Genomic DNA, 27,987 nt, shown 5'->3' with positions numbered 1-27,987 from the left:
TACTTCCATTTTAAATTACTCATCTGACAGTGTGGCTGTCAGTCTGGAAGGAAATGATGCTGTACTTTAGGTGGTCAATTTGAAGATATGTAGAATTTCAAATTAGATTAGAAGAGGGGTGATGGGACTGACTCTGCTTGATTTACTGCAGTGTTCAGCAGAATGCCTGCAGGAGAAGCACAGACAACAGTCTGGGTGTATTTTGTTTGTTTTCCAAACTAATGCACAGACATGATCTCTGAACCAGTGGAGAGGTGAGGGTCAGGATGAGACCTGTGGGAACAGGTTTGTGCAGGGTTTACCTGTGTGAGAACTGAAGTCACCTGGGTTGCTCAGAAGATCCGGAGAACAAAGATAGCACTGAGAGTCAAGTCCTCAAAAAAGATGACAGTGTGTTTTTTTCCTGTGTATGGTTTTGCCCATGAGAAGAAAGTTGTTGCGTGATGCCCGAGGCTTTATCTTCTTGCTCTTACTTGCTGTTTTGCCTTGTGCACTCACTAAACCTTCAGTGAAACAGGCAAAAGGATATTTACACTGAGAACCTCACAGTGCTCTTGTGAGAACCAAATGGCAACTTGTGACAAAAAATTAAAGAAAACTTTACCACTTTCTAATTTTATTAGATGAAGACAGGGCATGTAAACATGATGAAGACCAAAAAAGGAGAAAATAAAACATAGTATTAATTAAGAGTTTCTCAACATCTGCAAAATGGACATTTTTGACATTGATATTTCTTTGTTCTGTGGATATTTTCCTGTGCACTGTAGAATATTTGGCAGCATCCCTGTCTCTTACCCAGTAAATGCAGATAGCAACCCCCAGTTGTGAAAATCCAAAATATCTGTGGATATTGCCAAATGTCCATAGGGGAGGGCAAATTCACCTGCACATCCTCCTAGATAGGGACACTTTTTTGAAAACTACACATGATTTGAACTTCATTTAGAGGTCATGAGTCATGAAATACTATTATTTAGCTGAGAATGAAGTGGTGAAGGCTCCTCTCCACCAATTTTTAGAGGTTGGATGTGGAATACTACGTTGCTTCAGGGAAACATTGAGAACATAGCAAAACCAGGAGAACTTAGGAAGCATGACTCTATGGAGAAGATGCTGAATTGTGTAAGCTTTAAGTCCTAAAACAATTGTATTGCATGCACCATAAAATAACTTCCAAATACAATTGCACCATCTACTATCTAGCGTAAATAAAGAATTCATGTTTATGAAATCTAGAAAACGGAACTCTTATGCATTGCTGGTGGTAAATTAGTGCAGCCATTATGATAAACACTATGGAACTTCCTCAAAAACCTAGGAACAGACCTACCATACAATCCAGTAATCCACTTCTGAGTATATATACAAAGAACCTGAAACCAGTATGTCCTAGGGATTTCCGCACTCCCATGTTCATTGCTGCATTATTCACAACAGCCAAGATAGGGAAACAACCATCAATAGACAAATGGATAAAGAAGTGACAAAATGGAATACTAATACTAATATCACAAAGCTTTAAAAAGGGTGGGAGGTGGAAATCCTGTCATTTGCAACAACATATGAATCTGGAGGACATTGTGCCAAGTGAAATCAGCCAGACACAGGAACACAAATTCCACATGATCTCACTTACACGTGGAATCTAATAAAGTTTAACCTAGAGAAGTAGAAAGTAGAATGATGGCTACGAGTCTGGGATTATAGAAAGGGAGAAAACGGGGAGTTGTTGATCAAAGGTACAAAGTTTCAGGTAGACAGAAGGAATAGTTTTTGAGATTTTTGCATACCTAGGTGACTATTGACAATGATTATTGTATTTTTAAAAATAACTAAGAGAATACATTTCAGATGATTAACCTTAAAAAGGATGGATAAATCAAGAATAGATATGTTAATTAGCTTTATTTAATCACATCACATTGTATGCATATAGCAAAACGTCACATTGCATCCCATAAATGTATACAACTACATTTGTAAATCAAAAATAATATTAACAATAAATTTTGAAAATAATGAAATAAATGAATTTATGTTTAAATAGCTACTTTAAAGACTTTTCTAATGGCCATTAGACTTTTCTAATGCTCATGAAGTGAAGAATAAGAGTATGTTATTATGGTATAATCTCCAGGTACAGGGAAACCCCTTAAAATTTGTGAATGTCAGTTCTTCACTTATCAAGTGTAGATGGTGATACCAACCTCAGGAACTTGTCAGGTTGGCACCCTTCCTGATGCCTGTCTGGGATGCTGGTGGAATTGGTCTGTCAAAGTTTATACCTGAATCCTGCCTCCCCTATATGAAAATGACCCAGGAGCAATGCTTGCTTTCTCTCTCATTAAGTAACAATAAACAAATAGTTTTCTGTTATAATTTTTCCTGTTTGTAGTAAAATTAATGCTGATACTTTATGTTTACAGAGGACTGAAAGTATTGCAGGGGGAAGCTTTGGTAAATGGACTATACATAAGTTAATTGTTATTTCAGTGGTGAGAAACAGAAAAAATAGTAGTAAAATAATTTAATACTAGTTTGTTTTCTCATGTAAAAAAATGGCTTTTCTTTATCCGTTTCTTCTAGATTTTCTAGCTTATGTGCATAGAGCTATTTACAGTATTATTTTTTGTTTTTGTTTTTGTTTTGAGATGCAGTCTCACTCTGTCTCCCAGCCCATGCTAGAGTGCAGTGGCATGATCTCAGCTCACTGCAACCTCTACCTCCTGTTAATTTTCTGTCTCCATGATCTGCCTAATATTGTCAGTGGGGTGTTAAAGTCTCCCACTGTTACTGTCTGGGAGTCTACATCTCTTTGAAGGTCTCTAAGTACTTGCTTTATAAATCTTCGTGCCTATTTGTTGCATAGATATTTAGGATAGTTAGCTCTTCTTGTTAATTGAATCTTTTACCATTATGTAATGCCCTTCTTTGTCTTTGTTGATTTAAAGTATGTTTGGTCAGAAACTCGGATTTCAACCCTTGCTTTTTTTTTTCTGTTTTTCATTTGCTTGGTTAATTTTCCTCCATTCCTTTATTTTGAGCCTAAGAGTGTCTTTGCGTGTGGAAGGGGTCTCTGGAAGACAGCATACTGATGGGTCTTGGCTCTTTATCTGGCTTGCCATATTATGTCTTTTAATTGGAGCATTTAGCTCATTTACATTTAAGGATAGTATTGTTATGTGTGAAATTGGTCCTGTCATCGTGACACTAGCTAGTTACTTTGTAGACTTGTTTATGTGGTTGCTCTGTAGTGTCACTGGTTTGTGTACTTCAGTGTGTTTTTGTAGAGGCTGTAACATTTTTTTCCTTTCCATTATTTAGTGTTTTCTTTGGGAGCTCTTGCAATTCAGGTCTGGTGGTAAAGAATTTGCTCAGCATTTGCTTGTCTGAAAATGATCTTATTGCTCCTTCGCTTATGAAACTTAGTTTGGAAGGATATAAAATTCTGGGCTGGAAATTCTTTAAGAATGTTGATCATTGGCTCCCAATCTCTTCTGGCTTGTAGCGTTTCCACTGAGACTTCCAGTGTTAGTCTAATGGGTTTCTTTTTGTAGGTGACCTGCCCTTTCTCTCTGGCTGCATTTAACATTTTTTTCTTTTATTTTGACCTTGTAGAATCTGAAGATTATGTGTCTTGGGGATGTTCTTTTTTTTTTTTCTTTCTTTTTTTTTTATACTTTAAGTTCTAGGGTACCTGTGCACAACGTGCAGGTGCCATGTTGGTGTGCTGCACCCATCAACTTGTCAGCACCCATCAACTCGTCATTTACATCAGTTATAACTCCAAATGCCATCCCTCCCCTCTCCCCACTCCCCGTAATAGGCCCCAGTGTGTGATGTTCCCCTTCCCATGTCCAAGTGATTTTGGGGATGTTCTTCTTGTGGAGTATCATACTGCAGTTCTCTGCATTTCTTGAATTTGAATGTTAGCCTGTCTTGAGAGGTTGGGGAATTTCTTCTGCATAATATCCTGAAATATGTTTTTCAATTTGGTTCCATTTCCCCCATATGTTTCAGGTACCCAAATCAGTCATAGATTCAGTCTCTTTATATAATTCCTAATTTTTTAGACATTTTTTTCATTTTTTTTTCATTTTTTTCTCCGTTCTCATCTGCCTGTCTTATTTCAGAAAGTAGTTTTCAAGCTCTAAGATTCTTTTCTCCACTTAGTCTATTCTGCTGCTATTAATGAATAGAATGTATGAAAAGAATATATATTCTCTTGTTTCCTGGTGGAGAGTTCTGTAGATATCTATCAGGTCCACTTGATCCAGAGCTGAGTTCAGGTCCTGAATATCATTGTTAATTTGCATTAACACTTGTCATTGCATTTTGGATTTATTATAGTGTGTTTTTCAGCTCTAACGGGTTGGTTATGTTCCTCTGTAAACTGGCTATTTGGCTGTCAGCTCCTGTACTATTTTATCATGATTCTTAGCTTCTTTGCATTGGGTTATAACATGATCCTTTAGCTCAGTAAAGTTTGTTATTACCCACCTTCTGAAGCCTACTTCTGACATTTTAGTCATCTCACAATCAGCTGAGTTCTGACCCCTTGCTGGAAAGGTGCTGTGGTCATCTGGAGCAAAAGGGGCACTCTGGCTTTTTGAGTTTTCAGTGTTTTTGCATTGATTCTTTCTCATCTTTGTGGGCTTATCTACCTTCGATCTTTGAGGTTGCTGGCTTTTGGATGAGGTTTTTGTGGGTTTTTTGTTATTGTTGTTTTTTCTTTGTTTGTTTTTCTTTTTTTTTCTTTTCTTTTTTTCTTTATTATACTTTAAGTTCTAGGGTACATGTGCACAACGTGCAGGTTTGTTACATATGTATACATGTGCCATGTTGGTGTGCTGCACCCATTAACTCGTCATTTACATTAGGTATATCTCCTAAAGCTATCCTTCCCCTCTCCCCCTTCCCCACAATAGGACCTGAAGTGTGATGTTCCCCTCACTGTGTCCAAGTGATCTCATTGTTCAATTCCCACCTATGAGTGAGAACATGCGGTATTTGGTTTTCTGTTCTTGCGATAGTTTGCTGAGAATGATGGTTTCCAGCTGCATCCATGTCCCTACAGAGGACACGAACTCATCCTTTTTTTATGGCTACACGGTATTCCATGGTGTATATGTGCCACATTTTCTTAATCCAGTCTGTCACTGATGGACATTTGGGTTGATTCCAAGTCTTTGCTATTGTGAATAGTGCTGCAATAAACATACGTGTGCATGTGTCTTTATAGCAGCATGACTTGTAATCCTTTGGGTACGTCCCCAGTAATGGGATGGCTGGGTCAAATGGTATTTCTAGTTCTAGATCCTTGAGGAATCGCCACACTGTTTTCCACAATGGTTGAACTAGTTTACGGTCCCACCGACAGTGTAAAGGTGTTCCTATTTCTCCACATCCTCTCCAGCACCTGTTGCTTCCTGACTTTTTCATGATTGCCATTCTAACTGGTGTGAGATGGTATCTCATTGTGGTTTTGACTTGCATTTCTCTGATGGCGACTGATGATGAGCATTTTTTCATGTGTCTGTTGGCTGTATGAATGTCTTCTTTTGAGAAGTATCTGTTCATATCCTTTGCCTGCTTTTTGATGGGGTTGTTTGTTTTTTTCTTATAAATATGATTGAGTTCTTTATAGGTTCTGGATATTAGCCCTTTGTCAGATGAGTAGATTGCAAAAATTTTCTCCCATTCTGTAGGTTGCCTGTTCACTCTGATGGTAGTTTCTTTTGCTGTGCAGAAGCTCTTTAGTTTAATGAGATCCCATTTGCCAATTTTGGCTTCTGTTGCCGTTGCTTTTGGTGTTTAGACATGAAGTCCTTGCCCATGCCTATGTCCTGAATGGTATTACCTAGGTTTTCTTCTAGGGTTTTTATGGTTTTAGGTCTAACATTTAAGTCTCTAATCCATCTTGAATTAATTTTCGTATAAGGAGTAAGGAAAGGATCCAGTTTCAGCTTTCTACTTATGGCTAGCCAATTTCCCAGCAGCATTTATTAAATAGGGAATCCTTTCCCCATTTCTTGTTTCTCTCAGGTTTGTCAAAGATCAGATGGCTGTAGATGTGTGGTATTATTTCTGAGGGCTGTGTTCTGTTCCATTGGTCTATATCTCTGTTTTGGTACCAGTACCATGCTGTTTTGGTTACTGTAGCCTTGTAGTATAGTTTGAAGTCAGGTACTATGATGCCTCTAGCTTTGTTCTTTTGGCTTAAGATGGTCTTGGCTATGCGGTTTGGTTCCATATGAACTTTAAAGCGGTTTTTTCCAATTCTGTGAAGAAAGTCATTGGTAGCTTACTGGGGATGGCATTGAATGTATAAATTACCTTGGGCAGTATGGCCATTTTCACAATATTGATTCTTCCTATCCATGAGCATGGTATGTTATTCCATTTGTTTGTGTCCTCTTTTATTTCGTTGAGCGTGGTTTGTAGTTCTCCTTGAAGAAGTCCTTTACATCCCTTGTAAGTTGGATTCCTAGGTATTTTATTCTCTTTGAAGCTGTTGTGAATGGGAGTTCATTCATGATTTGGCTCTCTGTTTGTCTGTTACTGTTGTATAAGAATGCTTGTGATTTTTGCACATTGATTTTGTATCCTGAGCCTTTGCTGAAGTTTCTTATCAGCTTAAGGAGATTTGGGGCTGAGACAATGAGGTTTTCTAAATATACAACCATGTCATCTGCAAACAGAGACAATTTGACTTCCTCTTTTCCTAACTGAATACCCTTGATTTCTTTCTCTTGCCTGATTGCCCTAGCCAGAACTTCCAGCACTGTGTTGAATAGGAGTGGTGAGAGGGCATCCCTGTCTTGTGCCAGTTTTCAAAGGGAATGCTTCCAGTTTTTCCCATTCAGTATGATATTGACTGTGCGTTTGTCATAAATAGCTCTTATTATTTTGAGATACATTCCATCAATACCGAATTTATTGAGCAGTTTTAGCATGAAGGGCTGTTGAATTTTGTCAAAGGCCTTTTCTGCATCTATTGAGATAATCTTGTGGTTTTTGTCTTTAGTTCTGTTTATATGCTGGATTACGTTTATTGATTTGCGTATGTTGAACCAGTCTTGCATCCCCGGGATGAAACCCACTTGATCATGGTGGATAAGCTTTTTGATGTGCTGCTGGATTTGGTTTGCCAGTATTTTATTGAGTATTTTAGCATCGCTGTTCATCAGGGATATTGGTCTAAAATTCCCTTTTTTTGTTGTGTCTCTGCCAGGCTTTGGTATCAGGATGATGTTGGCATCATAAAATAAGTTAGGGAGGATTCCCTCTTTTTCTATTGATTGGAATAGTTTCAGAAGGAATGGCACCAACTCCTCCTTGTACCTCTGGTAGAATTCAGCTGGGAATCCGTCTGGTCCTGGACTTTTTTTGGTGGTAGGCTATTAATTATTGCCTCAATTTCAGAGCCTGCTATTGGTCTATTCAGGGATTCAACTTCTTCCTGGTTTAGTCTTGGGAGAGTGTAAGTGTCCAGGAAATTATCCATTTCTTATAGGTTTTCTAGTTTATTTGCATAGAGGTGTTTATAGTATTCTCTGATGGTAGTATTTCTGTGGGGTCGGTGGTGATATCCCCTTTATCATTTTTTATTGCGTCTATTTGATTCTTCTCTCTTTTCTTCTTTATTAGTCTTGCTAGTGGTCTATCAATTTTGTTGATCTTTTCAAAAAACCAGCTCCTGGATTCATTGAATTTTTGGAAGGTTTTTTGTGTCTCTATCTCCTTCAGTTCTGCTCTAATCTTAGTTATTTCTTGCCTTCTGCTAGCTTATGAATGTGTTTGCACTTGCTTCTCTAGTTCTTTTAATTGTGATGTTAGGGTGTCAATTTTAGATGTTTCCTGCTTTCTCTTGTGGGCATTTAGTGCTATAAATTTCCCTCTACACACTGCTTTAAATGTGTCCCAGAGATTCTGGTATGTTGTATCTTTGTTCTCATTGGTTTCAAAGAACATCTTTATTTCTGCCTTCATTTCGTTATGTACCCAGTAGTCATTCAGGAGCAGGTTGTTCAGTTTCCACGTAGTTGAGCGGTTTTGACTGAGTTTCTTAGTCCTGAGTTCTCGTTTGATTGTGTGGTCTGAGAGACAGTTTGTTATAATTTCTGTTCTTTTATATTTGCTGAGGAGTGCTTTACTTCCAACTATGTGGTCAATTTTGGAATAAGTCTGATGTGGTGCTGAAAAGAATGTATATTCTGTTGATTTGGGGTGGAGAGTTCTGTAGATGTCTGTTAGGTCCGCTTTTTGCAGAGTTGAGTTCAATTCCTGGATATCCTTATTAACTTTCTGTCTCGTTGAGAAATAATTTAACAATTTCATCTTCTCTATCTTTTCTACATATTTGTAGAAACTATATATTTGTAGAAACTACCCTAAACGTACATTGGTATTCTTGCCTCAATTTCCCAGTTTCCTATCTTTTCTTTCTTAATGTCTCTCTGGTTTTTTTTTTTTTTTTTTTTTGGTTATACTTTCTATTGCTTATTTGACTTTTAGTTAAGGTCAATTATACTTATTGGGTCATTTTTTGATATTTGTTTTTTAACATTCTGAATGCATCATTTATATTAACTAAAACTTTTCATATGCAACAGCACTTCTTTCTTTTGTGGATTTAATATCTAATGTATCTCTGAAGATGTTACTTATTTTAAACTATATTTTTCATTTTCTTCCTCAGTGTTTTCTATATGTGAATTTGAATCTCATCCTCATTTATGGTGCCTTCCTGAAATTTGAGTAACCGATGGCTTTAGCATTTTATTTGAGTCATAGGCTAGTTAGCTCCTTCAAGTTTGTCCTTTCTGGACTTAAAACTGAAAGAGCCATATTCCAGGAACCCTTTTAGTCATGGCAAACCAGGACATTTGACAGCCCACTGATGTGGCAGGATGTCAAAATTTGTCTGCTGATACACCTTCCTTTAAAATAGAATTTCTTCTTACTCCCACGGGCTCTAAAGATTTCCAGACCTTTCCCCCATTAATTGAAAAACTATTCCACCATCCAAATACCATCATCAAACAATGTGCTGAAATTCTTCATCTGATATTTCTTCCCATCTGGACTTTCTGTTCTCTTTAGATAAAAACGAGCACCACAGCAGCGGTGCTGAACCCGTAGGGAGAGGTGAGGTAGCGGGACAGAGTGACGACTGTGGGATAGGAAGCTGGGGATATGGAGGAGCAGCAGCATTTTAGCGCTCTGGGTTTTGGGACATAGGCTGGGGCCATGCGGCCCCCTTGGCCCCTTTAGCAACCCTCAGGAACGTTTGGAAAACTGGTTCTCCAGCTGGGGGAAAGGGCAGGAGCAGCAGGGACGTGACCCCAGTCACCCAGTCTGGGTGCTGCTGATGTGGCCGCACGCCCGATGCTCTCCCCATTCCCCTAGCCCAGTCGGGAAGGGAGGGGCTGGGGCTATGCCCCCTCCCTCAACACGGCTTCGCTTTGGGGCGGGGGGTTGACACCCGGGATTACACATCCAGTACCAAACCGAGGGCAATTTTGGAGGCCCCCTGGAAGGCTTTAGGATCCAGAGTCTGCACCCTTATTTAGATAACCAAATTACCAGGAAGACTTAGGAATTCTTTTTTTTTTTTTTGAGACGGAGTCTCGCTCTGTCACCCAGGCTGGAGTGCAGTGGCGGGATCTCGGCTCACTGCAAGCTCCGCCTTCTGGGTTCACACCGTTCTCCTGCCTCAGCCTCCCGAGAAGCTGGGACTACAGGCGCCCGCCACCACGCCCGGCTAATTTTTTGTATTTTTAGTAGAGATGGGGTTTCACTGTGTTAGCCAGGATGGTCTCAATCTCCTGACCTTGTGATCCGCCTGCTTCTGCCTCCCAAAGTGCTGGGATTACAGGCGTGAGCCACACCCCTGGCGGGCCCCAGGCAGGGGCCCCACCTGACCCCTCCCGTTTCCCTACTGGTCTGGCCAACAGAGGAGCTACGAATGGAACGACTTGGCCAAGCTTGGCAGTCTCCAGTTGCCCTGTGCATGGAAGCCTGGGAAGACTTTGTTGGAAGGGGAGGCGGGGAGAGGGTGCTGGAGGCTTCTGCACCCCTTCCAACCGCCCTCTTTCCCTGGAGTCCAGAACCATAGCTCCGCCAACTGGCTTGGAGATGTGGCGGGCTGGCACTTCTCTGTGGGTCTCTGTTGCACTCTTCTGCCAGGAGACTGTCACCTTGGAAATGAAGTTTATGACGTCATCGCTGTGGCTGGCCAATAGAAAAAGCTCCCGTGGGGCGGTGTTCCTGCCCCTTAGACTCAGCTTCTTAACGCACCAGCGAGCGGCGGTCGCAGAGGGGATGAGGGAAATCTCGAGCCCCGTGTAGCATGAGGGGAAGCTCCTCCTCTCCGCTTATATATAAAGGGCTGGCGGGGGGCTCGGGGCGCCATTTGGCGCTGCAGTGGAGCATCCTCTAGAGTGAGCTGGAGAGTTCTGCCTACCTATACAGAGCCTTGGAGTAGTCCCGGGCGCCATTGCAATCCCCTTCCATCTGCTTGGAAATGGCCTTCCTGCCGGCCTGTGACAGCTCCCAGTGGACAGTACAGACCCCATAGAAGCCCTTTAAGCTCCCGTGTTTTGGGCCCACCCGGTCCTCAGAGTCTATCCACCCTGTCTACTCTGCCCACAAGAGGATTTCAGAAATGGAGGCCACGGCGCCTTAAACCAGTTTTCCTGTGCATCCGCCTCCATCCGAGATGGAAACAGAACCTCCTCCACTCTGTAGGGTCCCCAACAAGAAGAGGGGATCCCTGCAGACCAACAGCAGGCTATATTGATGACGGTGTCTGAGATCAGGGACCGTCTTTTGGTTTGCAGAGTCAGTCCCTCCTTAGTCGCCCTCCTCAGCTGAGGCCGCGGCCATTTTCTTGCCGTCCGCCATCTGCAGAGCCAACCTTCCCGGAGCTCTCCAGGAGGTCCCGAAAGAGACTGCTTTCGTTCAGGCAGGGCAGGGGGTTTGTGGCTTGGAGGCCCAAGAGCAACGGCCTCCCCCTGCTTACCGGGTTATGCTGGAGCTGCGGTGAGGGAAGTCGAGGCCACCCAGACGTTCCACTGCTGAGAGCACCGCCGGTTCCGTGCGGTCAAGATGCTGCAAAACACGGCTCCCCACAACAAACTCCCTGGGGAAGAGGGTTGCTGGGGCTGGGCCCAGAAGCAGTAGCACCAGGGAAAAGGATTTGAAAACTCTCCCTCTTGTGTGAATGATTTGAGAGCCACACAATAGCTTTGGTACCTGCTTTGCAACTGACCCCTGCCAACCCACTACCCCAGGATTTGCCCTATCCCAAAAAGCCAGAAGGAGTTACCAACCAGCTGCAATACCTACACAAGGTAGTGATGGAGGCTCTGTGGGAACATAGTTCACACAGTTCCGGCAGCCTGTGGATGCTGTCAAACTGGGTCCACCAATTCCCACCTTGGGTTGGGAGAGGACCACCTGGCCAAAATTCTTAGCTTTTTCCTTTCCCTCATGCAGCCCATGGATAGCCAGCCCCAGAGGATTATCACAAAATTATAAAACAGCCTATGGATGTGGGTACTATTAAGAGGAGACTTGAAAACAGTTATTATTGGGCTGCCTCAGAGTGTATGGACGATTTAAATACCGTGTTCACCAACTGTTACATTTACAACAAGCCCACTGATAATGTTGTGCTAATGGCACAAACGCTGGAAAAATCTTCCTACAGAAAGTTGCATCAATGCCACAAGAAGAACAAGAACTGGTGGTGACCATCCCTAATAACAGCCACAAGAAGGGGGCCAAGTTGGCAGCACTCCAGGACAGTGTTACTCGTGCTCATCAGGTGCCTGCCATCTCTTCTGTGTCACACACAGCCCTGTATACTCCCCCACCTGAGATACCTACCACGGTCCTCAACATTCCCCACTCCAGTCATTTCCACTCCACTTTTCAAGTCCCTGCACTCTGCTGAAACCCCTCTCCTTGCTGTTACTGCGGCTCCTCCAGCTCAACCCCTTGCCAAGAAAAAAGGTATAAAGCGGAAAGCAGTTACTACCACCCCTACACCTACAGCCATCCTGGCTCCTGGTTCCCCAGCTAGCCATCCTGGGAGTCTTGAGCATAAGGTAGCACGGCTTCCCGCATGCCCCCATCAAGCCCGCAGGCAAAGACTTGCCTGACATATCAGCAACAAGACCAGAGCTCTAAGAAAGGAAAGCTTTCAGAACAATTAAAACATTGCAATGGCATATTGAAGGAGTTACTCTCTAAGAAGCATGCAGCCTATGCTTGGCCTTTGTATAAACCATGGATGCTTCTGCACTTGTCCTGCGTAACTACCACAACATCATGAGGCACCCCATGGACCTCAGCAATGTCAAGGTACCCGCTGCATGGGGCAGATGGGATGCTCAGGCAGTGATGGGAACCTAGGTGCAAAACAGTAAGTCTCATGTAGGCACACAGCAGTCTTTGGTTCTTGGTATTTTACTTTTATAAAATAGTAGTGGGACAGAAGGTCTGGTGTTTGAGAATTCATATTTCCTGGAGTTTGAAACAATAGGGTGGGGTTTCTTTGTCTTGAGAACAATACTATCTATCTACAATTAAGTACTAATGATGTGGCAGTGTTGGGTTAAGGAAGTTATGGGGTGGAAAAACAGTCATAGACCTCCCCTCCTCCCTTGTTGCTTAGAAATTACTTCGTTTTCTAGACATAAATATTTCTTTAACCCACCCAAATTCCTTTGACCTCAAACTTGAACCCCAGGGCACAGATCCTTAAGGTCATCCCCACTGTGCTCTCAAGAGAGGGCTCCTCTTTGTGGTGTCTGAGGTTAGCAGGGAAAGGTGAGTCTTCCTGCCTGTGCAGCTTCTGATGCTGCCTCCTTCTGTGGCAGAAAATGGAGAACCCTGATTACCGAGATGCACAGGAGTTTGCTGCTGATGTACTGCTTATGTTTTCCAACTGCTATAAGTACAGTCCCCCAGATCACCCCCAGATTTCGTGGCAGTGGCACGAAAGCTACAGGATGTATTTGTTTCCGTTATGCCAAGATGCCAGATGAACCACTGGAACCAGGGCCTTTACCAGCCTCTACTGCCATGCCCCTTGGCTTGGCCAAATCATCTTCAGAGTCCTCCAGTGAGGAAAGTAGCAGTGAGAGCTCCTCTGAGGAAGAGGAGGAGGAAGATGAGGAGGACGAGGAGGAAGAAGAAGAGAGCTAAAGCTCAGACTTAAATGAAGAAAGGGCTCATGGCTTAGCAGAACTACAGGAACAGCTTTGGGCAGTACATGAACAACTGGTTGGTCTGTGTCAGGACCCAATATCCAAGCCCAAGAGCAAAAGAGAGAAAAAAGAGAAAAATAAGAAACAAAAGGCAGGGAAGCATTGAGATGGAGCTGGGGCTGATGAAGATGACAAGGGGCCTTGGGCATCCCGCCCACCTTAGCCCAAGAAGTCCAAGAAAGCAAGTGGTAGTGGGGGTGGCAGTGCTGCTTTAGGCCCTCCTGGCTTTGGACCTTCTGGAGGAAGTGGCACCAAGCTCCCCAAAAAGGCCACAAAGTCAACCCCACCTGCCCTGCCTAAGGGTTATGATTCAGAGGAGGAGGAAGAGAGCAGTCCCATGACTTACAATGAGAAGCGGCAGCTAAGCCTGGACATCAACGAATTACCTGGGGAGAAGCTGGACTGAGTTGTGCATATAATCCAAGCCAGGGAGCCCTCTTTACGTGGCTGAAACTCAGAAGAGATTGAGATTAGTTCTGAAACACTCAGGCCATCCACACTTAGAAAGCTTGAGCTCTATATCCTTTCCTGCATACATAAGAAACCCCAGAGGCCCTATACCATTAAGAAGTCTGTGGGACAGACAAAGGAGGAACTCGCTTTGGAGAAAAAGCAGGAATTAGAAAAGTGGTTACAAGATGTCAGCGGACAACTCAATTCCCCTAAAAAGTCCCCCAAAGAAAGTGAGTGAGAAAACAGAGTCATCCTCTGCACAGCAAGTAGCAGTGTCATGCCTTAGCTCCAGCTCAGATTCCAGCTCCTCCTCCTCATCGTCCCCTTCTTCAGACACCAGTGATTCAGACTCAGGCTAAGGGGTCAGGTCAGATAGGGCAGGAAGGCTCCACAGGACGGGACCCCTAGACCACCCTGTCCCACACGCCCCTTTCCTCCTTTGCTGTTACACTTCTTCATCTCACCCCCTTGCCCCCCACTAGGAGAGCTGGCTCTGCAGTCAGGGAGGGATGCAGGGACATTTACTGAAGGAGGGACATGGACAAAATAATATTGAATCCCCAGCCCCATTGGGGAGTGATCTCTTGGAACACAGAGCCCCCATTCAAAATGACTGGGGCAGGGCAAATACATTTTTAAATATTATTGAGACATGAATTATGAAGGGCAGGCAGTCATCTCTATTCATTCAAATATGTGTGGACATATTCTTTTGTTCATTTTTTTCAAATTTTAATTTTTTTCAACTTTTAGGTTCATGAATACATCTGCAGATTTGTTATACAGGTTCATGGGTACATGTGCACGTTTGTTATATGGGTATGTCATGGGGGTTTGGTGTACAGACTACATCATCACTCAGGTAATAAGCATAGCACCTGATAGGTAGTCTTTTGATCCTCTCCCTTCTCCTAGCCTTCACCCTCAAGTAGGCCCTGGTGTCTGTTCCCTTCCTTGTGTTCTTGTGTACTAAATGATTAGCTACCACTTATAAGTGAGAGCATGTGGTATTTGGCTTTCTGTTCCTGTATTAGTTCAGTCAGGATAGTGGCCTCCAGGTCTATCCATGTTACTGCAAAGGACGTTATCTTCTTCTTTTTTTATGGCTGCGTAGTATTACATGGTGTATATATACCACATTTCCTTTATCCAGTCTACCATTGATGGGCATTTAGGTTGATTCCATGTCTTTGCTATTGTGAATAATGCTGCAGTGAACAAATGTGTAATGTGTCTTTATGGTAGAAAAATTTGTATTTCTTTGGGTACATAGCCAATAATGGGATTGCTGGGTTGAATGCTACTTCTGTTTCAAGTTTTTTGATAAATTACCACACAGCTTTACACAATGTCTGGACTAATTCACATCCCCACTAGCAGTGTATAAGCAATCCCTTTCCTCTGGAACATTGCCAGCATCTGTTATATTTAGATTTTTTAATAGTAGGCATTCTGACTGGGGCTCACTGAGGTTTATATTTGAGTTTATCTAATGGTTAGTGATATTGAGCATTTTTTAATATGCTTGTTGGCCACATATATGTCTTCTTTTGAAAAGCATCTATTCATGTTATTTGCCCACTTTTGAATGGGGTTCTTTATTTTTTGTCTGTTAATTTGTTTAAGTTTCTTATAGATTCAAGATATTAGATATTTGTTGGATGAATAGTTTGCAAATATTTCCTCCAATTACATAGGTTGTCTGTTTATTCTATTAGTTTCTTTGCTGTGCAACTCTTTAGTTTATTCAGGTCTCATTTGTCAATTTTTGTTTTTGTTGCAATTGCTTCTGACATCTTCATCATGAAATCTTTGCCCATGCCAATGTCCAGAATAGTCCTATGTCCAAATATTTTGGAAAAATATTTTCCCAGGGTTTTTATAGTTTTAGGTTTTACATTTAAATGTTTAATCCATCTTCAATTGGTTTTTGTATATTGTGTGAGGAAAAGGTCCAGCTTTAATCTTCTACATATGGCTAGTCAGTTTTCCCAGCACTATTTATTGAATAGAGAGTCCTTTTTCCATTTTTTGTTTTTGTTGACTTTGTTGAAGATAAGATTGTTGTAGTTGTGAGACTTTATTTCTGGGCTCTCCGTTCTGTTCCATTGGTATATGTGTCTCTTTGTACCAATAGCATGCTGTATTGTTTACTGTAGCATTATAGTTTGAAGTCAGGTAACTTGATGCCTCCAGAATCTTTTTAAAACATTTTTGAATCTTTTACAAAAATATTTTAGTATGGAAATGCTTACCACCTCATCTTTTGATTTAGGGTAACAGAATGGAATTTCTTTTTCAGAGTAGGAAAGCAAAGAGGTGAATGTTTTGTATAATGAGATCTACAAAACATTGTTGAAATAAAGAGGACACAAACTAATAGAAACACAAACAGGATTCATGGATTGGAAGACTTCATAGTATTAAGATGACCATACTAATTGAAGTCATCTTCAGATTCAATGTAATTCGTATTACAATTCCCATGGTATTTTTTTTTTTGCAAAAATTGAAAAACTTCCCAAATTAATATTAAATCTCATTAAACTGGAAGCATTAAAATAGCCTTCCTTGAAACAGAAGTGGGAGGACTCATCCTTCCTGATTTCAAAGTGAACTGTAAAGCAACAGTAATCAAGAGTGTAGTACTGACAAAATGACAGGAAGACCAAATGAGTAGAATATAGAGCCCAGAAAAAAAAAAGAAAAACAAAATCTTCTCCTGATTGACCGTATAATTTTCCAAAAAGAGCCATCACCATTCCATGGGGAAACGACAGTATTTTCAACAAAGCATACTGGGAGAACTTCATAGCTGCATGAAAATAATTCGGTTGAACCATTGCCTACATCATTAATAACAATTAACTGAACCTGAATCAAAGACCTAAATATAACAGCTGAAACTATAAAATTACTTGCAGAAATATAGGGGAAAATCTTTATTGCACTGGCTTTAGCAATGATTTATTGGATATGACACCAAAATTATAGGTAACAACAGAAAAAATAGGTAAGTTGTGCTTCATCAAAATTAAAAGATTTTGTGCATCAAAGAACACTTTTAATAGAGTGAAAAAACAACCCTTGGATTTGGAAAATATTAGAAAATCATGTGTCTGATATGGGATAAATATCCAAAGTATATAAGTAACTGCACCAACTCAACAATGGCAATGCAAAAAAGTAAACAAACAAAATTCTTTTTTTTTTTTTTAATTTTACTTTAAGTTTTGAAATATATATGCAGAACGTGCAGGTTTGTTACATAGGTATATGTGCCATAGTGGTTTCCTGCCCTATTAATCTATCATCTACGTTTTAAGCCCCACATATGTTAAGCATTTGTCCTAATGTTCTCCCTCCCCTTGCTGCCCAATCCTGACAGGCCCTAGTGTTTGATATTCCACTCCCTGTGTCCATGTGTTCTCATTGTTCATCTCCCACTTATAAGTGAGGACATTTGGTGATTTTTTTCCCTGTTCCTTTGTTAGTTTGCTGAAAATGAAGGTTTCCAACTTCTTCCATGTCTCTGCAAAGAACATGAACTAATTCTTTTTTATGGCAGCATACTATTCCATGGTGTGTATTTGCCACATTTTCTTTATACAGTCTATCATTTTTGGGCATTTGGGTTTGTTCCAAGTCCTTGCTATTGTAAATAGTGCTGCAGTAAAGATACGTGTGCATGTGTCTTTATAGTAGAATAATATATAATCCTTTGGGTGCATACCCAACGATGGGTTTGCTGGGTCAAATGGTATTTCTAATTCTAGATCCTTGAGGAATTGCCACACTGTCTTCCACAATGGTTGAACTAATTTACACTTCCACCAACAGTGTAAAAGTGTTCCTATTTCTCCACAACCTCACCAGCATCTGTTGTTTCTTGACTTTTTAATGATTGCCTTTCTAATTGATGTGAGATAGTATCTCATTGTGGTTTTGAATTGCATTTCTTTAATGACTAGTGATGATGAGCTTTTTTTTTTTCATGTGCTTGTTGGCCACATAAATGTCTACTTTTGAGAAGTGTCTGTTCATATCTTTCACCCACATTTTGTTGGAGTTGTTCGTTTTTTTCTTGCAAATTTGTTTAAGTTCATTATAAATTGTGGATATTAGACCTCCATCAGAAGGATAGATTGCAAAAATATTCTTCCATTCCATAGGTTGCCTGTTCACTATGATGATAGTTTCTATTGCTTTGCAGAAACTCTGTAGTTTAATTAGATCACATTTTTCAATTTCAGCTTTTGTTGCCATTGCTTTTGGTGTTTTAGTCATGAAGTCTTTGCCCATGCCTGTGTCCTGAATGGTATTGCCTAGGTTTTCTTCTAGGGTTTTTATGGTTTTAGGTTTTATGTTTAAGTCTTTAATTTATCTGGAGTTAATTTTTGTGTAAGGTATAAGGAAGGGGTCCAGTTTCTGTTTTCTGCATATGGCTACCCAGTTTTCACAGCACCATTTAATAAATAGGAAATCCTTTCCCCATTGCTTGTTTTTGTCAGGTTTATCAAAGATCAGATGGTTGCAGATGTATCATGTTATTTCTGAGGCCTCTGTTCTGTTACATTACATCTGTTTTTGTATCTGTACCATGCTGTTTTGGTTACTGTATGCTTGTATGTTTGTACAGTTTGAAGTCAGGTAGCATGATGCCTCCAGTCTTGTTCTTTTTGCCTAGGATTGTCTTGGCTAAATGGGCTCTTTTTTGGTTCCATATGAAATTTAAACTATGTTTTTATAATTATCCGAAGAAAGTCAACCGTAGCTTGTTGAGAATAGCATTGAATCTATAAATTACTGTGGGCAATATGGCCAGTGTCACAATATTGACTCTTCCTATCCATGAGAATGGATTTTTTTTCCTCCCATTTGTTTGTGTCCTCTCTTATTTCCTTGAGCAGTGGTTTGTAGTTCTCCTTGAAGAGTTCCTTCACGTCCCTTGCAAGTTGTAGTCCACGTATTTCATTTTCTTTTTTTTTTTTTTTTTGAGACGGAGTCTTGCGCTGTGGCCCAGGCTGGAGTGCAGTGACCGGATCTCAGCTCACTGCAAGCTCCGCCTCCCGGGTTCACGCCATTCTCCTGCCTCAGCCTCCCGAGTTGCTGGGACTACAGGCGCCCGCCACCTCGCCCGGCTAGTTTTTTTTTTTTTGTATTTTTCAGTAGAGACGGGGTTTCACCGTGTTAGCCAGGATGGTCTCGATCTCCTGACCTCGTGATCCGCCCGTCTCGGCCTCCCAAAGTGCTGGGATTACAGGCTTGAGCCACCGCGCCCGGCCTTACGTATTTCATTTTCTTTGTAGCAACTGTGAATGGGAGTTCACTCATGATTTGGCTCTCTGCTTGTCTATTATTGGTGTGTAGAAATGCTTGTGATTTTTGCACATTGATTTTGTATCCTGAGACTTTGCTGAGGTTGCTTATCAGCTTAAGAATTTTTTGAGTGGAGATGATGGGGTTTTCTAAATATACAATTATGTCGTCTTCAAACAGAGACAATTTGACTTCCTGTCTTCCTATCTGAATATCCTTTATTTCCTTCTGTTTCCTGATTGCCCTTGCCAGAACTTTCAATACTATGTTGAATAGGAATGGTGAGAGAGGGCATCCTTGTCTTGGGCCGATTTTCAAAGAGAATGATTCTAGCTTTTGCCTTTTCAGTATGATATTGGCTGTGGATTTGTCATCGATAGCTCTCATTATTTTGAGATAAGTTCCATGAATACCTACTTTATTGAGAGGTTTTAGAATGAAGGGGTGTTTAATTTTATCTATGGCCTTTTTTGCATCTATTGAGATAATCATGTGGTTTTTGTCATTGGTTCTGTTTATGTGATGGATTATGTTTATTGATTTGCGTATGGTGAACCAGCCTTACATCCCAGGGATGAAGCTGACTTTATTGTGGTGCATAAACTTTTCGATGTGCTGCTGGATTTGGCTTGGCAGTATTTTATTAAGAATTTTTGCATCCATGTTCATTTGGGATATTGGCCTGAAATTTGCTTTTTTTGTGTGTGTCTCTGACAGGTTTTGGTATCAGGATGATGCTGGCCTCACAATAGGAGTTAGGGAAGTGTCTCTCTTTTTCAAGTGTTTGGAATAGTTTCAGAAAGAATGGTACCAGCTCCTCTTTGTACCTCTGGTAGAATTCTGCTGTGAATCCATCTGGTACGGGGCTTTTTTTTTGGTGGGTAGGCTATTAATTACTGCCTCAATTTCAGAACTTGTTATTGGTCTATTCAGGGATTTGACTTCTTCCTGGTTTATTCTTAGGAGGGTGTATGTGTCCAGAAATTTGTCCATTGTTTTTAGGTTTTCTCATTTATTTGCATATAGGTGTTTATAGTATTTCTCTGATGTTAGTTTGTATTTCTGTGTGATCGGTGGTGTTATCCACTTTATCCTTTTCTTTACTGAGTTTATTTGATTCTTCTCTCTTTTGTTCTTTATTACTCTGGCTCCAGTCTATCTATTTTGTTAATCTTTTCAAAAACAAGCTCCTGGATTCATTGATTTTTTTGAATTTTTTTTTTTCTTGTCTCTCTCTCTCCTTCAGTTCTGCTCTGATTTTAGTTATTTCTTGTATTCTGCTAGCTTTTCAATTTGTTTGCTCTTGCCTCTCTAGTTCTTTTAATTGTGATGTTAGAGTGTCAATTTTAGATCTTTCCTGCTTTTCCTTGTGGGCATTTATTGCTATAAATTTCCCTCTTAACGCTGCCTTAGCTGTGTCCCAGAGTCTGGTATGTTGTCTCTTTGTTCTCATCGGTTTCAAAGAACTTCCTTATTTCTGCCTTCATTTCTCTGTTAACCCAGTAGTCATTCAGGAGCAGGTTGTTCAGTTTCCATGTCGTTGTGTGCTTTTGAGTGAGCTTCTTAATCCTGAGTTTAATGTGATTGCACTGTTGTCTGAGAGGCTGTTGATGATTTCTATCCTTTTGCATTAGCCAAGGGTTATTTTACTTCCAATTATGTGGTCGATTTTAGAATAAGTGCTATGTAGTGGTGAGAAGAATGTATATTCTTTTGATTTGGGGTGGAGAGTTTTGTAGCCGTATATTAGGTCCTCTTGGTCCCAGAGATGTGTTCGAGTCCTGAATATCCTTGCTAATATTCTGTCTTGTTGATCTGTCTAATATTGACATTCAGTTGATAAAGTTTTCTATTATTGTGTGGGAGTTTAATTCTCTTCATATGTCTCTATAATTTGTTTTATGAATCTGGGGGGTGTTCCTGTATTAGGTGCATATATATATATATATGTATATATAGGATAGTTAACTCTACTTGTTGCATTGATCCATTTGCCATTGTGTAATGCCCTTCTTCATCTTTTTTGATCCTTGTTGGTTTAAAGTCTGTTTTATCAGAGACGGGATGGCAACCCTTGCATTTTTTTTTTTTTTTTTTTTTTTTTTTTTTGCTTTCCATTTGCTTGGTAAGTGTTCCTCCATCCCTATATTTTTAGCCTATGTGTGTCTTTGTATGTGAGTTGGGTCTCCTGAATACAGCACACCAATGGGTCTTGCCTTGTTATCTAATCTGCCAGTCTGTGTCATTAATTGGGGGCATTTTGCTCATTTACATTTAAGGTTAATATTGTTATGTGTGAATTTGATCCTGTCATCATGATGCTAGCTGGTTATTTTGCCATTAGTTGATGCATTTTCTTCATAGTGTCATTGGTCTTTTTATTTTGGTTTGTTTTTGCAATGGCTGGTACCGGTTTTTCCTTTCCATACTTAGTGCTTCCTCCAGAAGCTCCTTTAAGGCAGGCCTGGTGGTGACAAAATCCCTCAGCATTTGATTGTCTGGAAAGGATTTTATTTCTCCTTTGCTTATGAAGCTTTGTTTCCCTGGATATATAATTCTGGGTTGAAAATTCTTTTCTTTAAGAATGTTGAATATTGGCCCTCACTGTCTTCTGGTTTGTAGGGTTTCTGCAGAGAGATCTGCCCTTAGTCTGATAGGCTTCTCTTTGTGGGTAACCTGACCTTTCTCTCTGGCTGCCCTAAACATTTTTTCCCTCATTTCAACCTTGGAAAATCTGATGATTATGTGTCTTGGGGTTGGTCTTCTCCAGGAGTATCTTAGTGGCATTCTCCGTATTTCCTGAATTTGAATGCTGGCCTGTCTTTCTAGTTTGGGGAAGTTCCAAACAAGTCCCATCCTGAAGTGTGTTTTCCAACTTGGTTCCATTCTCCCCATCACTTTCAGGTACACCAATCAATATTAGGTTTGGTCTGTTCACACAGTCCCATATTTCTTGGAGGTTTTGCTCACTGCTTTTCATTCTTGTTTAATCAACTCTTGTCTTCATGCCTTTTTATAGTAAGTTGATCTTCAGCCTCTGATACCCTTTCTTTCTTTGATCGATTCAGCTGTTGATACTTGTGTATGCTTCACGAAGTTCTTGTGCTGTGTTTTTCAGCTGCATCAGGTCATTTATGTTGCTCTCTAAACTGATTATTCTAGTTAGCAGTTCCTATAAACTTTTATCAAGGTTCTTAGCTTTCTTGCTTTGGATTTGAACATAAACCTTTAAGTCAGAGGAGTTTGTCGTTACTCATCTTCTGAAGCCTACTTCTGTCAATTTCTCAAACTCATTCTCAGTCTAGTTTTGTGCCCTTGCTGGAGAGAAGTTGCGATCATTTGGAGGATAAGAGGCAATCTGGTTTTTGGAATTTTCAGTGTATTTGCACTGGTTTTTCCTCATCTTCTTAGATTTATCTACCTGTGATCTTTGAGGCTGATGACCTTTGGATGCAGTTTTAGAAAGAAAGACTGTTACTGTCACTGTGTCTATGTATAAAGGGAAGACGTAAGAAATTCAATTTTGACCTGTACTTTGAAAAATTGCTTTGCTGAGGTGCTGTTAATTTATAACTTTACCCCAGCCACTTTGCCCCAGCCACTTTGTGCTCACAGAAACATGTGTTGTATGAAATCAAGATTTAAGGGATCTAGGGCTGTACGGAATGTGCGTTATTAACAAAATATTTACAAGCAGTATGCTTGGTAAAAGTCATCGCCATTCTCTAGTCTCAATAAACCAGGGGCACAATGCACTGCGAAAAGCCTCAGGGACCTCTGCCTTGGAAAGCCGAGTATTGTCCAAGGTTTCTCCCCATGTGATAGTCTGAAATATGGCCTCGTGGGATGAGAAAGACCTGACCATCCCCCAGCCCGACACCCGTAAGTGGTCTGTGCTGAGGTGGGTTAGTAAAAGAGGAAAGCCTCTTGCAGCTGAGATACAGGAAGGCAACTGTCTCCCGCCTGCCCCTGGGAGCTGAATGTCTCGGTATAAAACCTGATTGTACATTTGTTCAATTCTGAGATAGGAGAAAAACCGCCCTGTGGCGGGAGGCAAGACGTGTTGGCAGCCAGAGAGACATGTTGGCAGAGAGAAACATAAATCTGGCCTTCGTGCACATCCAGGCATAGTGCCTCCCCTTGAACTTAATTATGACATAGATTCTTTTGCTCACATGTTTTCTTGCTGACCTTCTCCCTATTATCACCCTGCTTCTCCACCGCATTCCTCTTGCTGAGATAGTGAAAATAATAATCAATAAAAATTGATCAATAAATAAATTGATCAATAAATAAAATAATCAATAAAAATAATCAATAAAACTCAGAGACTGGTGCCAGTGCAGGTCCTTGGCATGCTGAGTGCCGGTCTCCTGGGCCCACTGTTGTTTCTCTATACTTTGCCTCTGTGTCTTATTTCTTTTCTCAGTCTCTCATCCCACCTGATGAGATATACCCACAGGTGTGGAGGGGCAGGCCACCCCTTCATGTGGGCCAATGCTTAGTTCCCACTTATAAGTGAGAATATTCCATATTGGGTTTGCCTTTCCTGAGTCAATTTACTTAGACTTACGGCCTCCAGCTCCATCCATCCAGGTTGATTGCAAATAGAATGATCCCATCATTTTTTATAGCTGTGTAGTATTTCATAATGTATATGTACCATATTTTCCTTATCCAATTCACTGTTGATGAGCACCTAGGTTGAATGTATGTCTTTGCTATTGTGAATAGTGCAGCAATGAAGATATGAATGCATGTGCCTTTTTGATAGAATGATTTTGTGTGTGTTTGTGTGTGTGTGTGTGTGTGTGTGTACTGAGCATTGGAATTGCTGGGTCAAATGGTATTCTTTTTAAATTTTTTGAGAAATCTCCAGACTGCTTTTCATAGCTGCTGGACTAATTACATTCCCACCAACAGCGTACAAGAATTCTCTTTTCTCTGCAGCTTCATCAACATCTGCGTTTTTTTGAATTTTTAGTAATAGTCATTGTGACTTGTATGCAATGGTATCTCATTGTGGTTTTGATTTGCATTTCTGTGATGATTAGTGATGCTGAGTATTTTTTCATATGCTTTTTGGCCACTTGTGTGTCTTCTTCAGAGATGTATCTGTTCATGTACTTTGTGCATTTTTTAATGGGGTTGTTTTTTGCTTGTTGATTTATTTAACTTCCCTGTATATTCTGGGCTTTAGATCTTTGTCAGATGCTTAGTTTGCAAATATTATTTCCTATTCTGTAGGTTGACTGTTTCCTCTCTTGATAGTTTCTTTTGCTGCATAGAAGTTCTTTCATTTAATTAGGTCCCGCTTGTCAATTTTATTTTGTTGCTGTTAATTTTGGAGACTTGTAAGTCAGGTAGAAGAGTAAGTATTTGGGTTATATCATAGATATTGAAAGGTTGGCTCTCTGAGGCATGTCAAAAGAGACTTTAGATATATAAAGATGGTAAATGGATACTAGACTTTCTGCTGAACCAGTATTACCAAGCCTCTCATTTATTTATTTACATGGTCCTTGTAAAGGAGATACGGAATATGTAAGAAGTTTGTTGTATGCATGATACTTGGAGAAACAGACATGGAAGATGAAAAAAGTAGATAGGTTTTGGTCTTGATTCCTCAATTAAACCAACAAATTCCTGTGGTGCTATTTGGACAGACGCTGAATGGGGAGAGACAGAGAGAGAGAGAGAGAGAGAGAGAGAGAGAGAGACCTTGTCATGAAAGAGAGACCTTGTCGTGAAAGAATTTGTGAAACCAATGGACAAGCATTGGTGCCTATAGAACCTAGTGATGGAGTGTGACTCAGAGCTGTGTACAAAGGCTGTCTCTTCATTTCGTTAATGAACACAATGTGTGGCAGGGATGCAGGAATGTCTCTTGTTCTCTTTTGCATCTTAAAGTTTCTGTATGTTTCAGTTTTTGTGGCATGGAGCCTTCCTAGTGAGAATCCCAATCATGATTATTTCCCAATTGGTCTCACAAACTGGTAAAAACTGGGAATCATTATGTTACTATGACTGTAGCCTCCCAGTACCAGTCTTGGTTTCCTTTCTTTCTGTCCTTCAAATCAGACTGGCTTTCAGATACACACACACACACAAATACTACATGATCTCACTTATATATTGGGCCTAAAAGTAAGTGGAATAAGTTGCCCAGACAGTTCTCAAACACATGGGTGCAAGTCATCCTGGAACCATCCTCACAAAATGAATAAAACGACATTCTGGGTTTTTAACCAAAAGCATAAACTTTTAGTAGAAGCATACACTAAGCATGAACCAGCTTGCCCAATAGCCCACTTTCATATGACTGCTTACTGCTTAAAAGTCATGCAGCCTCTGTCACAAGGTCCTCATTTCCCTTAATTCCTTCTTTAGATTTCATCTTTAATTTTAGGAAACCTCAAGTTTTCTACATAAAATGTTTTCCAGATCCTGAATTGCAGTGGGTCCACCGAACCAGGGGGTCTGCAGAGCTTGTCTGAGAAACTGACTCAGTGCAGGATGCAGCGTCTTCATCTCCCTGTCTCATGACTTCACCACTCACTCTCCACCAATCAGCAATCCCCACACTTTAGCTCATCAGGCATCTGAACTCCTTAAAAACGTCATCCACAGGTCTCTCCAGAAGGCTGATTTGAGGCTCCCTTTCTCTTCCTCCTTCAGGAATTTCTTTAAAAAACATTGAGAAAGCTTGTTCAGAAACATGACTTTGTTCATATGATGACTGTAGGACTGCTGACAGCTAACCGAGGCAGCGAGTGTTTGAAATTGAGGAGATAATAAAAAGCACTAATTGTATTTGTATTTTTAAATTTTTATTAATCACAGGGAAGAAGGGACTCTGGCAAGTGCTTAACAGAACTGTATTTCAGAAAAATAATTGAAGTGAAGTTTTAGCACTAATGACTGTACTTTCCGTTAACAAAATTCAGCAGAAATCTTGGAGTCTCTTTGGGACATAGATTGGGGCTTCTTTTTAAGTAAATATGATTATGCATTTAAAGATCTGTGTGATTTAATGAATAATTCAAACGGACTGAACACAGGCATGTAAAAATGTAAAATAAGGTCTCTCCAGAAGGCTGGAGTTTTATTTATATTCCTTGTTCTAGTGTCTTCTTTCAGAGTAAACTAAGTTGTGGACTACTCTGTGCTTAGTTTTGTGGTTTCTACTGCAGAAGGGTGAAATAGTCAATTTCTACTTCCAGAAAACTCTCAGGAGACCTGGGGTATTTCAGGAGGAAGTTGTTGACTCATATCCCTCATATTTGCATATGTGACCCTAGTGGGTAGTTTCCAGGCAAACCTAAACGTCTCTCTTTTTACAGCAATTCCCTTGAAGTCTGTCTTCCCACATCAAATATTCTTACTTCATATTTCGGCACAACTAGGTTTGTCTTTTGAAGATGTGAAAACAGTTCCCTGGTTGCATTAGACATGGCACCTACTATTATGTTAACAGCCAAGGTTTTAAACTTGAGAAAAAAAAAATCCTTCAGCTTTTCAAATGTAGTAATATTGAAACATCTGTACACTTTGGCTTTCAGGAATTTGTCCTTGCCAGGACTGTGCACTAACTATGGTGACTGGATGATCATAAAACATATACATGCATGAGTACATCAGATTAGCTGGTTGGACTGTAGTGGTGTTTACAACTAATTGATCACAACCAGTTACAGGTTTATTGGTTCCTTTTCCACTCCCACTGCTTCATGTTACTAGCCTATACATATTAATATATATATGTCACAATAAATATGAGTCAAAATATATATCAAAATGTGTCAAAATTATTAATTATTATTAATTTAAAAAGTGTGTGTAAAAAATACAAATAATTTTAAAACTCAGCAAAATTAAAACTGAACCAATATCATTTCCCAGGTAGATTGTACAATTAGTTCATTTAGTAGAAACTATAAGAAATTTCAGAATATTTAAAGTACTCTACTGAATAAAACTTAAATTACTAAATATTTTCTAAATGTTAATAACCAAAGAGAGTAGTAACATCATTTCATTATGTTTTAATAGGAGAAAATCACTTTATAATTTAATGAGCATTTCCAAATGTAAACAATTTGAACATGTATGATACCTAAAATATGTTAAAAGATAACTCACAGGTATGTGATATCTTAATGATTTCTACTTACGTGCTTTTACTAAATTAACCTCAATCTATTTTAGTGGTTTAAATCTTATTGCCAATGTAAATCAAACTCAGAAAGAAATGAATCTATGTATACTCATTTTTACTGTGAATGCCTGAATAACAACATTCAAACTATAGGTTTTCATAAAGTTTAGAAACACAATAACATAGACATAATGTGAATAAATAAATAGATATTTCTCCACTGAGTTTACCCTTGACATGCCTTGAAACATCTAAACACATGATCAGAACTCATTTCTGAACCTTGGACTAAGGCCATCTTCTGTTATTAGTGACAGCCTGGAATGTCCAAAGTCTCAGTGGACAGTCCCTAGTGAATACCAGCAAAACAACTGTTAATCACATTCTCCAGGTAAAGAAGGAGTGGAATCATGGTTGCTACTGAATCCCCATGAAGGTCTCTGAAATCTCATGTGTAAGGATGCAAAATGAATATATACATTTCTTAAAAAGTATTCTTAACACTTACTCAGAAAAATGACTTTGTTCCTATGATGACTGTAGGACTACCGTCAGTTAAGCAAGGCAGTGAGTATTTGGAAATGAAACAATAAAGGTACTACTTATAATTGTATTTTAAAATTTGTATTGATCACAGGGAAGAAGGGACTCTGGCAAGTGCTTAAGAGAACTTTGTTTCAGACATAGAATTGAGGTGAATTTCAGCACTAGTGACTGTGCTTTCTCTAACATCATTCAGCAGAAATCTTGGAGTATGAAATGCAGACAACCAAA

General features: G+C 40.1%; 1 protein-coding gene and 1 pseudogene across 2 annotated transcripts in view; both read left to right on the top strand.

Annotated features, from left to right (window-relative positions):
• LOC105474765 (olfactory receptor 2L8) overlaps positions 1–27,987 on the top strand; it is a 240,005-nt gene that overhangs the window by 26,730 nt on the left and 185,288 nt on the right. The gene's annotated exons all lie outside the window — the stretch shown is intronic.
• Positions 9,980–16,276, top strand: LOC105474772 (bromodomain-containing protein 2-like; annotated as a pseudogene).

This window comes from Macaca nemestrina, chromosome 1 (genome assembly GCF_043159975.1).
Source record: "Macaca nemestrina isolate mMacNem1 chromosome 1, mMacNem.hap1, whole genome shotgun sequence".
Lineage (NCBI taxonomy): Eukaryota > Metazoa > Chordata > Mammalia > Primates > Cercopithecidae > Macaca > Macaca nemestrina.
This window is presented reverse-complemented; position numbering and strand designations above follow the sequence as displayed.